The sequence below is a fragment of the Mus caroli genome, chromosome 18 (genome assembly GCF_900094665.2).
Source record: "Mus caroli chromosome 18, CAROLI_EIJ_v1.1, whole genome shotgun sequence".
NCBI lineage: Eukaryota > Metazoa > Chordata > Mammalia > Rodentia > Muridae > Mus > Mus caroli.
In genome coordinates this window covers 38,984,576-38,989,147 of record NC_034587.1, presented here as the reverse complement: position 1 = coordinate 38,989,147, position 4,572 = coordinate 38,984,576, and the positions used below count along the sequence as shown (strand labels likewise).

The 4,572-nt window shown below is 42.3% G+C and overlaps 1 protein-coding gene across 1 annotated transcript in view; it reads left to right on the top strand.

The window, feature by feature from the left end:
• Nucleotides 1–4,572, top strand: part of Prelid2 (PRELI domain containing 2) — a 73,632-nt gene that overhangs the window by 6,403 nt on the left and 62,657 nt on the right. The gene's annotated exons all lie outside the window — the stretch shown is intronic.

Sequence of the window (4,572 nt, the reverse complement as noted above, 5' to 3'; positions counted from 1 at the left end):
CAACCATCTGTAACGAGATCTGGCGCCCTCTTCTGGAGTGTCTGAAGACAGCTACAGTGTACTTACATATAATAAATAAATCTTAAAAAAAAAAAAAAAAGAGTAAAATAAATTCCTTCTTCCATCCGTGACCTAAGACTTTATTTATTCCAGTGGCGTGCTGCATGGAATGGATCAGTGTTTACCCTGAAGCTCATAAAGTCGATTTATGAATGGCTATTTCCATTTAGAGTAGAAAGCTGATTGGATAATTAATAATGTTTCCTTCAGATGCCATCTTCACTCCCTTGCAGACCTGACACTTACATGTGTAGAACATCTCTCCCCACAGAGCTCCAGAGGTGTTTTGGAAGGATCCATCTGCATTCCCCAATGGAATGGGGGTTTGGTTACATGTTAGACCTTAGTGCTGTGCAGAGCTGACAGCTGCTCTTTATGTCCTGTGCTGGGTGGCACTCTTCATCCTTCCACCCTAAGTTCTCCTGAGAATCGAGGTGTGACATGAAGGAGAAGCTGGCTGGGAGGAGCATGGCTCTCATGTCAGGGTGTAGAGTGGACAGTTGTAGGGGTGCGAGCCAGGTCAGTTCATATTTCTGTGCCTCAGTTTCCTTGTCTGAAGAATTAGAGGAATAGCTATCTTCTAGGGTTGCTGGGGATATTAATTAACACGTGTACTTTCATGTAAGCACCTAGCTTAATGCTGGGGCATGGTAAGTGCTTTCAAAGCACTTGCTGAGTTCTGAGTTTGTTCAGGAATGTGAAACTGAAAAGCCCAGGGAAGCAGTCTGCAGAAATCTTAACTTAGAACAATAAGGGAGAAGGTGAGCATGAATAATGGTGCACCTCTGAATGATAAATTATTTTTTAAGTGCAATTTAAATTTTAAAGTGTGCTTAGTAACTCATCCAGTGGAGGCTGTGGCTTAGTGTCTGAAAGAAGATTTTTTTATCTATCAAAGTGCTAATAGCTATGTATTCATTATATGCCTATTAATTGGTATTCATGCTAAGTCTGCGCACCCTTTGACAATAAAATAAAACAAGACCTTGTCCTGAAGGAGCTTCATGTCAGGGGGAGCAGAAAGGAATGTATAGATTATTGTGCTGAGCTTTCTCAGGGGTATATACAGATGTATAATGTGGGGCAAGGAACATTTGTTCAAATTGCATCTTTCTATGTAGCCCAGGCAGGCCTTGAGCACTTGGTACTCCTCCCTCAGCCTCTCTAGTACTGTAATCATGGGCATGAGCTACCACACCAGGTAGATCAATGAAGTGGTGATGAACTGAAGCCTCATTTGATCTTGGTAATAAGTCAACTTTGCTTTTCTTCCAGAGTGAGCTTCTTTATGGAGACCACGGAAAAGCTGGGCAGTGTATGGTGATGTTTCTGTATAGCTGGGCATGCAGCAAGGCCCTTTGTATGTGTTTGCAAGCAGCTGGGTAGCAGATCCCCTTATAGCGTATTGACCAGAGATGTGGATGCCAATGAACCAGGCATCCTGCGGTTCCTCATTCTTGTGCTTTCTCAGATAACCCTATTCAAAAGCAGGCCCACAGTAATTCCTATGAAGGCGTTGACTATGAAGAGAAGGGCCGTGTTTCAAAAGTCAGGTGTTGACCTCTCAACTTTTCAGATAGCTGATATTTTAATAACTTCCTGCTTACCAGAGTGCCTTCTGAATGATGAACTTCCCCTTAGCAAACAAAAGGAGAGGCTTAATCTTCATAAAGCTCCACCTTGTGTGTGTGTATAAATAAAAATATAATAGAAATATATATTATTCCTATAATAGATGGACTCAATTTCCTGAGCTCTCACTTTAATAATTATATATTTACTTTAATGTATATTCTCTGAGCTTGGCATTATGTAGCTTTTGGGCCTCTTTTTAAAAGAGCTTTTTTATTAGCATGCATGCGTTCTATGTAATGATGGGCTGCATCATGACATTTGTATATTTACACAATGTATTTTATCATGTTTAAACTCATTACCCTCTATTGTTCCCCTTCCACTCCAGCAGATGCCCTTCATCTTGCCAACTAGTTCCCCACTTTCCAAGATGTGTGTGTGTGTGTGTGTGTGTGTGAGAGAGAGAGAGAGAGAGAGAGAGAGAGAGAGAGAGAGAGAGAGAGAGAGAGAGAGAAGGGGGAGGAGCGCCATGGGGGAGGAGACTGAGGGAGAGAGACAGACAGAGGAGGGGAGACTAGTGAGTTTCATTTGAGTGCTTGTAGGAGCGTGTGTCCTGCTTATCTACAGGAGTATTCCTATCTTATCCGTAGCCATACCACTGAAGAAACTGTCTGTCCCTACAACAACCAGTAACTGTCTATAGATCTTCAGAGGTGGGAGAGTGAGCCTTACCCCACAGCAACTGTTAGCTGCCTATAAATCTCCAGGGAAGGGTGAGCCACTGTAAGTGCCCCACTGTGTTGATAGGTCCCTGTTTTGCAGCTGCTGTGAGTTTAGAAGCGCAGCAGATACGGTATACTTTGGATACCGTGTTCTACGACATTCCACTCCTTTTCCTCTTACTTTCTTTGAGCTCCTTATTCACCCTGTTCTCTGAGCCTTGAAGGGGATGATATTGACGTCCGTCCTACTTAGAGCTGAGCACTCAACAGTCACTTCCTGTTCTCATTTTGATCAGTTGTAAGTCTCAGTAACGACCACTTACTGCAAGGACGGTCTTTGCCCAAATGTGACATCAACATAGTCTCTGGGGATAAACATAACTATTTAAAAGGCAATTTGGTAGAACAAGCCTACCAACTAGGACCCATGGCCTCTCCAGTCACAGGGCTTTGGCCAGGCTCAGTACAGTAGGTACAGTGTACTCATTCTCTCCTGTGGAGCAGGCCTCAAATCCCTCCAGTCAGAAAGTAGATGGTTACTCGATCATGGGCTTGCCACTATTGCATTAGTGGGCGTATCTTGCCTGAATATCCTATTCAGTAGGATAGCTTGCAGGGTCTAAATCTGCGGAAGACAACTGAGGACAGTGTCCCCACAGCTCCCTGCTCAGCACCACTGGCACTGTGAGGGCAGGACAGACAGCAGGGAGGGAGCATCTGGCATCACCTCTAGCTTGATTTCTCAATGTCCTTAAACCAGATCTTCATCGAGATGATCTTACGATCTAGTTCCAGTGGACAGCCAACAGCAGGGGCAATCAGCTGTATTATTTTGAAAGCCCCTGAGGGACATTGCAGGTAGATAGCCCATCCCTGGAAATGGGATTTTCACTTAATAACCTATGACTTCTAGGAAGAGCTTTATCCACCTGCTTAAGATACCTCCATTCAAAAGGTTTTTGGACTCTTTTGATACTTAAAAATGAAAATGGGAAGGGGCGGATGATAACCTCAGGAGTGCATATTTTACCTTTGTTAGTGTTACAGTAGACATATCTTGGCAAAGGAAGGAGTGAGCCTGCTTATTCCATAAAGAAAGTAAAAACAAATAAGATTAAAAAAAGTGAAGCCAAAGGTATCTTGAGAAATCTCCAGAGTCACTGATAAACTACAGCACATCTGGTGTGTGTACGCTTCCACCAAACCAGGCTCGATGAAGACAAGGCTTTTAGCAGAAACTGGGTCAGCAGACCACATTGCTTCCAGGAGTGTCTGGTAAGGAGTTGGGAGGGGCAGGCTCATCTCTGTGTGCAGGATTTACACATGAGACTTTTAACAAGAAGAGGCCATATCATAATACCCATTAATATGTTTCCTGTTTGGAAGAGAACTAAATGAGAGCATGTCAGGCAGCCGCTGTGTAACACATGCAGGGTGGGCATGGTAAAGATCTGGATCTGGCTGGATCAATTTCTTAGTCACGTGGTGTTTGAATAGGTGTCCAGAACTCATGAGTGCCACAGTTCTCCCTCGGAGTAGTCTCTGCTTTGTAGCAGGCTTTGGATACATTTTGTGTGTAAGAATTAAAACATGAATACGTAGGTTAACACAAGATGGCATTCTATTATTCCAAGTAGAATTATGCCAGGTAGAGGGAGCCTTGGTTGAATACATTTTTAATTTCTTCAAAGAGTTAAAATAAATGCCATCCATGTTATGATATTTAGCTGTTTCACACAAACCTCTAATTTTTTTTTCTTTTTTGCCATTCTTTACGGAAACTTGAGGTTTATGTCTGTTAACTCCAGAAGCAGTCATGAAGGAAAATACCTTAATTTTTGCAAATGATATTTAATAGCATGAATAGTTCACGGTCTCTTGTGTTGAGCTATTAAAATTTCCATTTCCTACTGCAAGGATTATAAAATGAGTGACCCTTAAGTGTTTTCTACTTTGTCTTCCATGCTTTTCCATCTCTGACCCTGTCTTATTTTCTTGTTAGCACATCTGACATTTATTTACTGCTTTTGTTTGTTTCTTTTTTTAAAATTTTTAATATTTTTATTACATATTTTCCTCAATTACATTTCCAATGCTATCCCAAAAGTCCCCCATAGTGCCCCCCACTTCCCTACCCACCCATTCCCATTCTTTTGGCCCTGGCATTCCCCTATATTGGGGCATATAAAGTTTGCAAGTCCAATGGGCCTCTCTT